Genomic DNA, 16,318 nt, shown 5'->3' on the forward strand with positions numbered 1-16,318 from the left:
TTATGAGAATCAAATAAGTAACAAAAACTAATGTGTCTTATAAACCAGAAAGTGATTATAAAATTTAAAGAAATGAAAAAAATGCCCATTGGCAAAGGTAAGTGAGTAGGTATTTAAGTTCAAAAGTGGCAGGATGGGGGCCAGCCTGGTAGCATAGTGGTTAGGTTCGCATGCTCCATTTCAGCGGCCCGTGGTTTGCAAGTTTTGATCCCGGGCGCAGACCTACCCACTGCTCATCAAGCCATGCTGTGGCAGCATCCCATATGCAAAATGGAGGAAGATGGGCCACAGATGTTAGCTCAGGGCCAATCTTGCTCACCAAAAAAAAAAAAGTGGCAGGGTGATCAACTTTTAAAGCAGGTTTGAAGCTCTCAGCAGGGTTTAAAAGTTTGGTATGACAGAGATCTAGGATCTTAAATGAGTGTTTGTTTCCCTTTTGAGCCATTGTCTACCAGTAGCTCACGAAGTTCCATTTTTGTGACATCAGCACAGGTAGGTGGGGACAGTCACTGCCAGGCATCCTTTTCTCACAGGCAGGACAGCAGACCGGTTGGAGCATGCACTCTGGAGTCAGGTTACCAGGGGTTGGCTCCCAGCTGTTACTCTGCAAACCTTGGCAAGATTCTTCCCTTGCTGAGGCTTAGTCTCCTCAACCATAAAAAGGGAACCATCCTCTATATTAGTTTCCTATTGCCTCTGTAATAAAAACTACAAATTTAGTGGCTTAAAACAACACAAATTTATTATTTTACAGTTCTGGAGGTCAGAAGTCTAAAGTGGGTCTCACTGAGCTAAAATCAAGAAGTAGGCAGGTTTAGATCCTTCTGGAGATCTAGAAGAGAATCCATTTCCTTGCCTTTTCCAGCTTCTAGAAGCTGCTTGCATTCTTTAGCTTGTGGCCCCCTTCCCTTCATCTTCATAGCCAATAGCAATATCTCTCTAACTCTGCTTATATCCTCACATATCTTTTCCTGACCACTGCAGGGGAGGGTTTTACATATTTAAGGACCTATGTGATTCGATTGGGCCTGCCCAGATAATCCAGGATGATCTCCTCATCTCAAGGTCATTAATCTCATCACCTCTGCAAAGTCTCTTTTACCGTGTAAGGTAGCATATTCACAGGTTCCAGAGATTAGGACAAGAACATCTTTGGGGGCCATTATTCAGCCTACCACAGCCTCCCTGGTAGGGTTACAGTAAAGACGAGGTGAGTTAGCATACGTCAATATTTAGAACAGTGCCTGGCGTATAGAAAACATTATATTATTAGCTATCGTTGTTGTGACTATTATTATTATTATTCTTACTATTATCATTACTATCTGATGTTATCTAATACTATATGATATTACTATCATATTACTGTTATTACTATTATCAGTGTTCAGTCTCGTCTAATAGAGATGTAGGTAATAGAGACGTAGAAGGAGGGAAAGCAGGAGGCAAATATAGTTCCAAAACAAGCTGCTACAATGAGTGTTGAATTTGCTCTTAGGAACAAGCAGGCGAGACCCATTGCCGTGCCCCCTCCAGCAATGAGTCGCACGTGCAGCTGGTAATTTTCCAGGCAAACAGAGGGAAGACATTGATTCCTCATGCAGCCTGACACCTGAAAGCAGATGTTGCACAATATCAACTTTCAAGAACCTAACTTGTGCCCAATGGACCACTTCTTCATATTTTATTTATGCCTTGACTATTTGACTTAATCACTGATGCTCTTCCTCAGGGTAAAGTGTAAAAGAAATAAACATTTATCAAGTACCTACTATAAAGTGGTACTATGCCAGATATTTTACAAACAGTATTTCATAAAGTCTTCACAACACCACTGGGAAGCTGGTTTTGTTCCCAGGTTTTAGATGAAAAAACTGAAGTTCCGAGAGGTTAAATAACTTGCCCACAGCCACACAGATTAGCAAGTGGCCAAGCTGTGTTCCCGACGCAGGTCTGTCTTGTCTGCCTGACTGCAATGCTCTTTTCACTGCCCACATCTCCTCATAGACACATGATGTGTGGTAGAGACTCATCTTCCTGAATTCTGCCAGAAAGAAGACAGCAGTGAGTTCGGGGAAGTCAAAGCATCTGGAAGTCATCTTGGCACCTCCAAGACAGGAAGTGGGACCAAATGACCTCTGATATCTCCAAGGGGAAGTTTCTTCATCTCCGCACTATCGACATGTTGGGCCAGATAACTCTGTGTTGTGAGGTGCCATCCTGTGAGTTGCAGGATGTTTATCAGCATCCTTTGCCTCCCACTACCCATTAGATGCCAGTAGCAGTACCCCCACCCCAGCTGTCGCAACCAAAAATGTCCCCAGACACTGTCAATTGTTCACTAGGGAACAAGATCACCCCCAGCCGAGAAATACCACTCTAGGGTCAACATCTGCAATTTTGAGACAGTCAACACAAGAAAGGAACACAGTTGCTAAATACAAACAGCCTAGGTCAACACTAGTCTGAGACCAATTAAGAACTGAACCTGTAGTGAAAATTAGGAGCTCCGGTTCTGCTCTCCCAGCCTCTCTGCGGGAGAGAGTGAGCTGACTGGCCCAAAGCGAAGCACTGAATCGCAAATGGTGATTGATCCACACAGCAAAACTGTGCTTTATTTATTTTTCTAGTCAAATTAATGTTGGTTGAGCAGACAAATTAATTGGAGAGCTGCTACTTATGGTTCCAGGATTCTCTATTTTTTATAATATTACTTTACAACAAGAATTATTCTTCTCTTTATAAATGCTCAGAAGAAAAATATCACCTGTAATCTTAACAACCATATGTGATCACATTTAGCTTTCAGAGGTGGCCTTTTTAGTCTGTCAGAAGCAGTGTTAGTTGTGGTTATTAGCTCAGGCTTCAGAGCAATTTTTCCCCAACTTTGAATCCCTGTTCTGCCTAGTACCCTTAAGCAAGTTATCTAAGCTTTCTGTGCCTCAGTTTCCTCATCTGTACAATGGGGACAATAATAGTATCTCAAAGAGTTTTGTTAAGAATTAAATAAGTTAATACATGTAAAGCAATGTGGACAGTGCCAGACATATAGTATGCACTCCAGAAATATTAACTATTATTATTATACCTACATCAAAAACATCCATTAAAAATACGTATATATTTTTAACCAAAAAAATGTTAATTATGTGGTAGCCTGGTTCTTTTATTGAGTAATGTATCATGGACATCTCCATACCTCTAAATCTTTTTCTACAACATGATTCTAAATAATATGGATGTACCTCATTTAACATAATCTCCTATTTGGGGACATTTAGGAGAGTTCCACATTCTGGATATTATAAAGTATTGCAATTGGGCATGCTTGAACATGCCTCTCATTATTTCTTTCGGAAGAAGTAATGTTGTTGGGATAAAAGGTATATTCACTTTTAAGCCTGTTGGTACTTTTTAGGTCCCAGGATTTATATCATTTGCAATATTTTACATTTGGCTTATTATGAAAGGGGCCTAGGAGACTGTTTCTGAGCAGAGTGGAATAATTAACTCAAGTTAGGGCAGTGTGCTCCTTAGCCACTCTGTACAGCAACATGATGTTGAAATGAAAGATGTGGTGATCTAAGAATCCGATGAAGGTGACTTGCTGGTGGACAAGGGCTGGGTACCACACCAGCATCTGCAAGCCCAGGCTGCTTGAAGTATCAGCACTCTTCTGACATAACCAGCTCCAGATGTAAAAGGCATCATCTGATCTGAGTGTCAGGTCAGAATCCTCAGCCTTGAGCTGTGTTGAATTTAGGGAAGTCAGAGCAGCTGCACTGACACACATTTCACAGGCTTTCTCTCTAAATTTATTCCATTCATGGAGAATTCCTCTTGGCAAGGTGTTATGGCCCTTGTGTCAGCAAAACCTTGTATGATTTAGAAGTGTGTTCTTAAAATAGTGAAAGGGCTGAAATGTCTCAGAGGCAGAAAAATTACCTAAGAGGATTCCACTGGGAGGAACCTTGCCAGAGGGAGCTAAGCACATTGAATCACAGGTGAGGAAGCAACATGACATGGCCATCCCACTCATTAGCCCAACACTCTATGCCTGCCCGTTATTAAAGGGAGAGGCCTCAAAAATGGATCATTAATAAACAAGCGCCTTAATATTGAGAGAAGAAAGATGAAAATCATGGATGCACACACTCCCGAGATTATAGAGGTCTCCAAGATCATCTGCTCTCTCAATGGTCAGCCATTGCTGGAACCTCATTTACAATTGTCCTGACAAGTGAGCCTCAGCCTCTGCTTGGACATCTCCAATAGCAGAGAGCTCGTCACTTCCTGCAGGCCACTATCTCCTTAAGACATCTGTTATAACCAGAAAGTTCATCCTTATGAAGATCCTGAAATCCATCAGCCTAAATAAACAAATAAGTAAATAGATGTTTTTCAAGCATCAATGAGTGATATAGAGTGTTGAAAATGTTATCTTTACAGCTAGCTCCAGAGCCTTTCTTAGGGAGGGAACTAACTTTGTTTAGAAAAATACTCTGAGAAGCCATTTTGGGTGACAAAGATGAGGTGCCAAGGGCTTATAATATAAAGAGAGAGCAAAACCAAACTGTCGTGCCTTACAATTAGTGGAACTTGGAGGCAGGTTGAGCAGTGAAAGGTTGGAAATGGGATTGGAGAAGGGAGAGAGGGAGCAGAACACATCCAGACGCTGGGTCCTGGGGGGCAAAGGCGGCCAGCTAGAAATTCCCTATGCCTGAAGGTCTTTTAAGAACTATATTCCATTTTAAGCTGATTTCATTTCTACAATACAAAAGATAGGTTGGTATAACACTTTTATAAAGCAATATATAAATTGGCAGTATATATCCAATTTGCTTTAGCCTGATAATCCCAATTTTTGACATCTATCCTGAAGATTCAACTAAATCAAACTGTGGAAATGCAATAAGTTGGAAACAACCTAGATCCTAAAACTGGGATTGTTAAATAAATATGGTGGAGCCCCTTGATGGAGTACTTTGCAACTATTAAATATGATGTTAAAGGTAATTTACGGAAATTGTATGACAGGAAAATGTATGACAAAATATTTTTTGAAAAAATAAGAAAAATGATCATTCAATAGCCCACTAAGTAAACAAATAAAATGACAAAGTTCTACGCATAGGAAATATTTGGAAGAAATACACCAAAAATGTTAATAATAGTCTTCTGTAAGGGCAATTTCCTCCTATTTTTCCTTTTTCGAATTTTTTTTAATCGAGGTAACACTGGTTTATAACATTATATAAATTTTGGGTGTACATCATTATACTTGAACTTCTGTATAGACTACATCGTGTTCACGACCAAAAGTCTAGTTTGCATCTGTCACCTTACAAGTGTGCCCCTTTACCTCTTTCACCCTCCCCGCACTTCACTTTCCCTCTGGTAGCCACTAATCTATTCTCTGTATCTATGTGTTTGTTTGTTGTTGTTTTATCTTCCACATACGGGTGAAATAGGACAGTATTTGGCTTTCTCCATCTGACTTATTTCGCTTAGCATAAAACCCTCAAGGTCCATTCATGATGTCACAAATTGCAAGATTTCATTTTCTTTTTTTGTGTGTGTGAGGAAGATTAGACCTGAGCTAACATCCGATGCCAATCCTCCTCTTTTTGCTGAGGAAGATTGGCCCTGGGCTAACATCTATGCCCATCTCCCTGTGCTTTATATGGGATGCTCCCACAGCATGGCTTGACAAGCAGCGCGTCAGGCCAGCCCAGGATCCGAACCTGCGAACCCTGGGCAGCTGCAGCGGAGCGTGCGCACTTAACGGCTCCGCCACTGGGCGGGCCCCAAGATTTCATTTTTTTATAGCTTAGTATCCCCTTGTATACATATATACCAAATCTTCTTTATCCATTCATCCATTGGTGGGCACTTAGGTTGTTTCCAAGTCTTGGCTATTGTGAATAATGCTGCAATGAACATAGGGGTGCATATATCTTTTCAAATTAGTGTTTTCGAGTTCTTTGGATAAATACCCAGAAGTGGAATAGCTGGGTCATGTGATAGTTCTAATCTTAATTTTTGAGAAATCTCCATATTGTTTTCCATTGTGGCTGCACCTGTTTACATTCCACCAGCAGTGTACAAGGGTTCCCTTTTCTCCACATTCTCTCCAACACTGGTTATTGCTCGTCTTTTTAACAATAGCCATTCTGATGGGCATGAGGTGATATCTCATTGTGGTTTTGATTTGCATTTCTCTAATAATTAGTGGTGTTGAACATCTTTTCATGTGCCTTTTGGCCATGTGTATATCTTTTGGAAAAATGTCTCTTCAGATCCTTTGCCCATTTTTTAATTGGGTTGTTTGTTCTTTTGTTGTCAAGTTATATGAGTTCTTTATAAATTTTGGATATTAACCCCTTATCAGATATATGATTTACAAGTATTTTCTCCCAATTGGTAGTTTGTCTTTTCATTTTGTTGATGGTTCCTTTTTGCCATGCAGAAGCTTTCTAGTTTGATGTAGTCCCATTTGTTTATTTTTAATTTTGTTCCTCTTGCCTGAGAAGACATATTCAAAAAGCTACTGCTAAGACTGATGTTGAAGAGCATACTGCCTATGTTGTCTTCTGGGAGTTTTATGGTTTCGGGTCTTACATTTAAGTCTTTAATCCATTTTGAGTTACTTTTTGTGTATGGTATAAGATAGTGACCTACTTTCATTCTTTTGCATGTGGCTGTCCAGTTTTCCCAACACCATTTATTAAAGAGACTTTCCTTTCTCCATTGTATGTCCTCGGCTCCTTTGTCAAAAATTAGCTGTCCATAGATGTGTGAGTTTATTTCTGGGCTCTCAATTCTGTTCCATTGATCTATGCATCTCTTTTTCTGTCAGTACCATGCTGTTTTGGTTGTTATAGCTTTGTAGTATACTTCAAAATCAAGGATTGTGATGCCTCTAACTTTGTTCTTTTTTCTCAGGATTGCTTTGGCTATTTGGGGTCTTTTTTGTTTCATATAAATTTTAGGATTCTCTGTTCTATTTCCATGAAAAATGTCATTGGGATTTCAATAGGGATTGCATTGAATCTATAGATTGTTTTAGGAAGTATGGACATTTTTAACTATGTTAATTCTTCCAAACCACAAGCGTGGAATATCTTTCTATTTCTTTGTATCTTCCTCTCTTTCTTTCAATAATGTTTTATAGTTTTCAATGTACAGGTCTTTCACCTCCTTGGTTAAATTTACTCTAGATATTTTATTCTTCTTGTTTTGATTGTAAATGGGATTGTATTCTTGATTTCTCTTTCTACTATTTCATTCTTAGTATATAGAAATGCAACTGATTTTTGTATGTTGATTTTGTACCCTGCAACTTTACTGTATTCATTTATTATTTCTAATAACTTTTTGGTGGATTCTTTAGGGTTTTCTATATATAAAAGCATGTCATCTGCAAGTGGTGACACTTTTACTTCTTCCTTTCCAATCTGAGTTCCTTTTATTTCTTTTTCTTGCCTAATTGCTCTGGCTAGGACTTCTGATACTATGTTGAATAAGAGTGGCAAAAGTGGGCATCCTCATCTTCTTCCTGTCCTTAGAGGGATGGTTTTCAGTTTTTCATTGTTGAGTATGATGTTAGCTGTGGGTTTGTCACATATGGCCTTTATTATGTTGAAGTACTTTCCTTCTGTACCCATTTTATTCAGAATGCTGAATCTTGTTGAATACTTTCTCTGCATCTATTGAGATGATTATGTGGGTTTTTGTCTTCATTTTGTTACTGTGGTATATCACGTTGATTGATTTGCCGACGTTGAACTATCCTTGCATCTCGGATAAATCCCACTTGACTGTGGTGTGTGATGCTTTTAATGCATTGTTGTATTTGATTTCCTAATATTTTTTCAAGGATTCTGCATCTAAAGGCCTGTAATTTTCTTTTTTTGTGTTGTCCTTGTCTGATTTTGGTATCAGGGTAATGGTGGACTGGTAAAATGAATTGAAATGTTCAATTTTTTGGAAGATTTTGAGAAGGATAGGTATTAAATCTTCTTTCAATATTTGGTAGATTTACCCAGGAAGCCATCCAGTCCTGGACTGTTTTTTTTTGAGAGGTTTTTTATTACCGTTTCCATCTCCTTACTAGTAATTGGTCTATTCAGATTCTCTATTTCTTCTTGATTTAGTTTTAGAAATTTTGTATAATTCTAAGACTTTATCCATTTCTTCTAGTTATCCAATTTGTTAGTGTATAGCTTTTCATACTATTCTCATAATTCTTTGTATTTTTGTGGTATCCATTGTAATTTCTCCTCTTTCGTTTCTGATTTTATTTACTTGAGCCTTCTCCCTTTTTTTCTTAGTGAGTCTAGCTAAAGGTTTGTCAATTTTGTCTATCTTTTTCAAAGAACCAGCTCTTAGTTTTATTGATCTTTTCTGTTGTCGTTTTAGTCTCTATTTAATTAAATGAAATAGAGACTATTTTAATAAAATAGAGACTATCTATTTCCTTCCTTCTACTGATTTTGGCTTCTTTTGTTATTCTTTTTCTAGTTCCTTTAGATGTAATGTTAGGTTGTTTATTTGAGATTTTTCTTGTTTCTTAAGATAAGCTTTTATTGCTAGAACTTCCCTCCTAGTACCGCTTTTGCTGTATCCCATAGATTTTGGTATGTCATATTTTCATTTTCATTTGTCTTCAGGTATTTTTTTTCTTTCTCCTTTGATTTCTTTATTGACCCAGTAGTTGCTCAGTAGCATTTTGTTTAATCTCTACATATTTGTAACTTTTTCAGTTTTCTCCTTGTAGTTGATTTCTAATTTTATACTATTGTGGTCAGAAAAGTTGTTGGATGTTATTTCAATCTTCTTTAATTTATTGAGACTTGTTTTGTGGCCTAACATGTGATCTATTCTTGAGAATGTTCCATGTGCATTCAAAAAGAATGTGCATTCTGCACTTTTTGGATGGAGTGTTCTGTATATGTCTATTAAATTCATCTGGTCTACTGTATCATTTAAGGCTGTTTCCTTATTGATCTTCTGACTGGATGATCTATATGTTCACGTAAGTGAGGTGTTAAAATCCCCTACTATTATTGTGTCACTGTCAATTTCTCCTTTTATGTCTGTTCATATTTGCTTTATGTATTTAGGTGCTTCTATGTTGGCTGCATAGATATTTACAAGTGTTGTGTACTCTTATTGGATTGTTCTGTTTATCATTATGTAATGCCCTTCTTTGTCTCTTCTCACAGTTTTTGTTTTACAATCTATTTTGTCTGTTTTAAGTACTGCTAACCCAGATTTTTCTAAATTTCCATTTGCATGGAATATCTTTTTCTATCCCCTCACTATCAGTCTGAGTATATTTAGATCTGAAATGTGTCTCTTGTATCCAGCACATATACGGGTCTTGTTTTTTTATCCACTCAGCCACCCTGATTGGAGGATTTAGGTCACTTACATTTAAGGTAATTATTGATAGGTATGTACTTATTGCCACTTTGTTACTTTTTTCTGGATGTTTTTGTAGTTCTCCTCTGTTCCTTTCTTCTTCTCTTCTCTTGTGATTTGATGACTTTCTTTACTGTTATGTTTGGGTTCCTTTCTCTTTAGTTTTTTGTGTGTATGTGTGAGGAAGATCAGCCCTGAGCTAACATCTGCCAATCCTCCTCTTTTTGCTGAGGAAGACTGGCCCTGGGCTAACATCCATGCCCATCTTCCTCCACTTTATATGGGACGCCGCCACAGTATGGCTTGACAAGCAGTGCATCGGTGTGTGCCCGGGATCTGAACTGGCAAACCCTGGGCTGCTGCAGCGGAGCACACGCACTTAAGTGCCTGTGCCACCGGGCCGGCCCCTTCTTTATTTTTTATGTATTTATTATAGGTTTTTGTTTTGTGATTACCATGAGGTTCATATATAATAACCTATGTATATATCAATCTACATTAGGTTGATGGTCTCTTAAGTTTGATCTCATTCTAAAAGCCCTACGCTTTTACTACCCCCCAAAATTTTATGTTTTTGATGTCATATTTTACCTCTTTTTTTTGTATATTCCTTACCCTCTTATTGTATGTATAGATGATTTTAGTACTTCTGTCTTTTGACCTTCATACTAGCTTTATAGGTGATTGATTCACTATCTTTACTGAATATTTGCCTTTACCAGTGATATTTTTTTGATAATTTTCTTATTTCTATTTGTGGCCTTTTCTTTTCCACTTAAAGAAGTCCTTTTATATTTCCTGTAAGGCTAGTTTAGTGGTGATGAACTCCTTTAGTTTTTGCTTGTCTGGAAAACTCTTTATCTCTCCTTCCACTCTGAATGATAACCTTGCCTGGTAGAGTATTCTTGGTTACAAGTTTTTTCCTTTCAGCACTTTGAATTTATTATGCCACTCCCTTCTAGCCTGTAAGGTTTCTGCTGAGAAGTCAGCTGATAGCCTTATGGGGTTTTCCTTGTATGTAACTTGTTGCTTTTCTCTTGCAACTTTTTGTGTGTGTGTGTGTGTGAGGAAGATCAGCCCTGAGCTAACATCCATGCCAATCCTCCTCTTTTTGCTGAGGAAGACCAGCCCTAAGCTAACATCTATTGCCAATCCTCCTCCTTTTTTTCCCTTTTTCTCCCCAGAGCCCCAGTAGATAGTTGTATGTCATAGTTGCATATCCTTCTAGTTGCTGTATGTGGGACGCTGCCACAGCATGGCCAGACAAGCAGTACGTCAGTGCGCGCCTGGGATCCGAACCCAGACCACCAGTAGCGGAGCACACGCACTTAACCGCTAAGCCATGGGGCCGGCCCCCTCTCTTGCAACTTTTAAGTTTCTCTTTTTATCTTTAATTCTTGACACTTTAATTATAATGTGTCTTGGCATAGGCCTCTTTGGGTTCATCTTGTTTGGTACTCTCTGTGCTCTCTGTACCTAGATATCTGTTTCCTTCCTCAGGTTAAGGAAGTTTTCAGCTATTATTTCTTCAAATAAGTTCTCTGCCCCTTTGTCTCTCTCTTCTCCTTCTGGGACACCTATAATATGGATGTTAGTGCACTCAATGTTGTCCCAGAAGTCCCTTAAACTGTCCTTCTTCTTTTTAATTCTTTTTTCTGTTCAGCTTGAGTGATTTCTTCTACTCTTTCATCCAGGTCGCTGATCTGTTCTGTGTCATCTACTCTGCTGTTGATTCCCTCTAGTGAATTTTTCATTTCCATTATTGTATTCTTCAGCTCTGATTGATTCTTTTTCATATTTTCTAATTCATTGTTGAAGTTCTCTCTGTGTTCATCTATTCTTCTCTTGAGTTTAGTGAGCATTCTTATGACCATTAGTTTGTACTCTTCATCAGGTAAGATTGTTTATCTCTGTTTTGTTTAGCTCTTTTTCTGAGGATCTGTCCTGTTCTTTTGTTTGGAACATATTCCCTTGTCTCTTCATTTTACCTACTTCTGTGTGCTTATTTCTATGTATTAGGTAGATCAGCTACATCTCCCGATCTTGGAAAAGTGGCCTTATGTGAGAGATGTTTTATGGGCCCCAGTGGCATGCTCCCCTCTTGTCACCCATGCCAAATGCTCAAGGGGTGTCCCCTGTGTGGTCTGCATGTGCTCTTCTGTTGTAGAGGGGCCACTATTACTGCAGATGCATGGGTAGGCTAGGCTGGCCCCCAGTGTGGCTGGTTTTGGGGCCTGGTGGCATGGCTGTTGCTAGCTTGCTCTTGGGTGAGACAGGCCTCAGGTGTGGGCTGGCTATGTGGCCAAGTGGTACACAACTTCCTCAGGTGCACTAGTGGGCAGGGAAGGCCCCCAGAGGAAGCTGGCTGTGTGGCCCAGGGCACACAACTGCCTCAGGTGTGCTGGTGGGTGGGGCAGGTTTCTGGCAGGCTGCACACAACTGTTTCAGGCACATCAGTGGGTGGGGCAGGCCCCTGCACTAGCAGGCTAGAGGGAAGATTCAAAATGGCGCCTGTGAACGTTTGTGTCAACACAGCTGAACTAGGTCACAAACATGGCTGCTGCCAGTGTCTCAATCCCTGGGGTGGAGGGTGGGGTGTCCAAGCCACCTCCTGCCTCTCTGGGATGTGCTACGAGCTTAGTAAGCGAGTCTCTTTTACCAATGGACTATGCACTTTTCTATCTGGCGTTTTTGTGCTGATTTCCATATCTACTGAGTCTATATATGGGCCCTTTAAGAATAGATTTTCCCTTCCCTGGAATTCTATAGTTTTACTGGGCATATTCCCATTGGTTTTCAAAGCCAGGTATTTTGGAGTCTTGTCTCTCTTGTGCTGGATCTAAGGGCCAAGGTACCTAACATGGAGCTCAAACCTCCCGCTTCTCCAGGAAAAGCTCTGTGTCTTTGAGATCACTCTCAATCATGAAGTGCTGCAGCTAGGGTGTGTTTTTTTCTCAGCAGGACTGAATCTCTGCCTCTTCCACCCCTCTCAGTGTTGTCCCTTGTTGTGAAGGTTCTTTTTATCCAGTTTCCAGACCTCTCTCAGAGGAAATTGTTCCACAGGTAGTTGTAGGTTTGTTGTGTCCATGGGAGGAGGTGAGCTCAGGATCCTCCTATGCTGCCATCTTCCAAAAACCCCCAACTTTTTGAAATTTTACATAGCAAACATGTTTAACACTTAGAATGGGGAAACCCATACATAATATATTTTTAAACATCAATTTTAAACCTCATTTAAAGCGTCTTTATTGCCGTAGTTCTTTAGCAACTAGATGAGGGAAGCAGTTTCATGGTTATAGAAAAGTAGTCAGTTGTCCTTTCTTTTAGATTCAGCTCTGATTCCTTGGTCAGTTTGTGTCACCTTTCTGAGTGCCTTCTGTGGAACAGGAATAAAGATACCTCTCTGCCTCTTTCACAGGATTGTTGGCATATAATACAATGAATTGGTGAATACGAAAGCCCTCTGCATTGTACATCCTTGTAAAATTATAGAAGATTGCTACTGTTAGATTAGAATCTAGGAGTGGTCACTTCGTTCTTCCATCTTCCAATCCATTCTTCTTTTGCAAATGGCCACTTAATACTATCTAGGAAAATATATTGCATATGGGTCACATTTTTATATAGCACATATTGGGATAAAATTCATCAAGTTCAGTATATTATGTTGAAAACAAAATATACAAAAGGTCCCAAAACCAGTGGTACCATAATTCTCTTTAACAGTGTGTATTCACATGTGGTATGTGCCTGTATGTGATTGTGGGTGTGTGCATATGCTGTGTGTGTGTGTGTGTGTGTGGGTGTGGTGTGGTGTAATTGTGTGTGCACATGGATGGTGTGTGTAAGTGTGTGTTTGTGTGAGTATGTGTATACTGAGGAGACCTTGAGAGCCAGAGATGAATTTAGAATTGCTATCATCTTACAAAGAATATGTTTTATTTTCTTTTGTTTTGTTTTGCCTGACTATCCACGGTGAGTCTGGATATTAAAGCAGAAACTTTCAGGACCAAAGATTACAGATTCAAGTTCTAGGGGTGTGAGCCCATCACATGCTGAAGCAGGTCATTCACTGAAACATAATTGCAATGCCTTGATCTGTGAGCAGAATTGAAAATAAGTTCATCTTGGGTGCCTTCCAAAAGTCGGAGGAGGAAGTACTAGGAGACCCACTTACAAGGCAATTTCCTCTCCTCTCCCTAAAAAATCAATATGTACGGTGGGAAGAACATGAGACCTGAGGCAGCAGTTCCAAGTTACATTCCTAGTTTCACTAACTACAAGGCCATCTCTGACCACCAGCTCAGCATGGTGCCACTTTACCCCATTCCACCCTGTTACTTCCCCAAACTCCTGGATCCCACCTGGATCTCCTCTCCCACTGCCAAGCCCTCCCAGCTCACCATCAATTCTTATGACTGGGTCCCTCTGCCTCTCAATTCTTACAGCTGTATCCCTCCTAACCCTGGCCTGTACTATTCAAATGAGATCAAGTTTCCGGCCTGGCCCACCTCCCAGTGATTATCCAGGCCACGTCTAAGAAGCCAAGAGTACATTTCCAAATTATTTAACCTCTCTTTGGCCTGAGTTTCAAGGCTAGTGGACTAAATGCCCTCTACTGCCCTTTCTTGATCTAATGTTCCATGGTTTTATCACAACATGATAATAATGATAATAAACATAATAATAACTCCACTTGACATTTGTTTAGTGGGCCAGTTCTTAATTACTCTTTATTCACATTATCTCCTTTCACCCACACAGCAAGTAGATAAACCAGGTGGTATCATCTCCATTCTGCAAATCCATTTTGGAGATTACATGATTTATTTTTCCAGGATGGCGGTACTTAGACTTATATCTTCTAACTCCAACTTCTAAGTTATTTTACCCACAGAATGATAAGATGTAGCAAAGCTCTATTGCTATTTATTCAGAGAGGAAACAAGGGATTTGTGCAATTACAGCAATTCAAAACTTTCAAATATAACTAATGCGACTTTTTCAGATTAGATTCAAATACTTTGGGGTATAACAAAGCATTTCAATTCTTGTGAAGCAAACAACATCTCCTGCACAGAACAGAAATTGGAAGGATTTCAAATACACTTAACCAAGCTCAAGGGGACTAGAATTTAATACATACCCTAATAGCTTGTCCAAATACAGAGCATCGTGGGTGGGGCCTCATCCTTTCCACAATTGCACAAATCCTTGACATTCTTTTTACTCATGTGTTAGTTTTCCATTATTGCTATATAAGAAATTATCACAAACTTAGTGCCTTAACAACACAAATTTATTCTCTTACAGTTCTATAGGTCAGAAGTCTGACATGGGTCTCACTGGGCTAAAGCAAGGTGTTGGGAGGGCTGGTTGCTTCTGGAGTCTCTAGAGGAGAGTCTATTTCCTTGTCTTTTCTAGCTTCTAGAGGCTGCCTGCATTCCTTGGCTCCTGGCCCCCTCTGTTCATCTTCAAATCCAGCACTGTAGTATGTCTGTGACCCTGCTTCTGTTGTCACATCTTTTTCTCTGACAACAGCAGGAAAATGTTCTCTGCTTTTAAGGACCCATGTGATTAGATTAGACCCACCCACATGATCCAGGATAACGGTCCCATCTCAAGGTCCTTAATTTATTTGTAAAGTTCCTTTTGCCATGAAAGGTAACACATTCAAAGGTTCCAAAGATTAGGATGTAGACGTATTTGGAGGGTCATTATTCTGCCTACCACAATTATTATTTTTCATTAGTTTTAGTAAAAATAACAATAGCTAAAATCTATTGATGTACTTTCTATATGTCAAATACCAATGTAGGAACTTTATATACATTACCACAAATTTTTATAAAAATACCACGAGGTTGGTATCACTATCCCCATTTGTCAGACAGTGAAACTGAGACTCATGGGCTAAGTAACTCTACAAGGTAACCCAGCTAGTCAGCAGGTTCTTAACCCACTGTAAAACAACCATATGCAGCAGAAACAGACACTTTTCAATGAAATCATTTACTCCCAGGCCTAAAGCTGTCATGCAGCTAAGCTCAGCTGGAAGCCTCACAAATATCTCTGCATGAGGGAAACCCTCCCTATCTACAGAGAGCTCCAGTTTGCAGTCTGAGATTCCTTTGCTGTAGTGTGTTCCATCCACAGCAAAAGGGAAATCTAGAGATTAAGATGGCAAAAGCTTCCTAAGAGAAAAACTCTTCTAAAAACTCTGTAGACTCTTGAGATTTTTGGTGACACATGGCAAATGTGACAGGTTTCCTGGGCATCTGCTAGTACTTGGCATCGTCACACTCCCAAGTCAATTTCTAAATTGTCATTTTTGGCCCACTGAAGCTTTAAATAGTACCTCCTAACAGCCGGGCCAGCTTTTGTAGCTTTCACTTTCTGTTAAGAGCATGTGAGGGCTCACAAGCTATTGAAAATAAATGTCACAAAGTAAATACTTTTATACATTTGGTTTGTTTAAATTGCTTTGAGCACGTTGAGAATGAAGACACATAATCTAAAATTAAATCTTCCAGAATAATGATCCTTCTCCCAAAGTATCCAAAATTTTAGGTACTTGTTTTGCCGCCCAAAACAAGATGCTGGGATAGAAATGCACATGTCATGTTAATGCCAGGGCCAAAAAGTGAGAGAATAAGAGAAAATAAAATTTCAGAACACTAACAATTATTGAGCATCTTCTGTTTGCCAGGAGTTTTGGAGAACTAATCTCATTGAATCCACACCATAGCTATAGGTAACCCAATTCTACTGGTAAAGATACAAAGCCTTAGAAAAGTTAAGCACTAACAGGTCCAAGGTCACCCTACCGGACAGCTGTGAGACTGGGGTTGTCTGGCCACAGAAAGAATCCACTTCACCATACACCAGACAA

The sequence above is a fragment of the Ceratotherium simum genome, chromosome 29 (assembly GCF_057802395.1).
Source record: "Ceratotherium simum simum isolate JZ-2026a chromosome 29, ASM5780239v1, whole genome shotgun sequence".
Taxonomy (NCBI): Eukaryota; Metazoa; Chordata; class Mammalia; order Perissodactyla; family Rhinocerotidae; genus Ceratotherium; species Ceratotherium simum.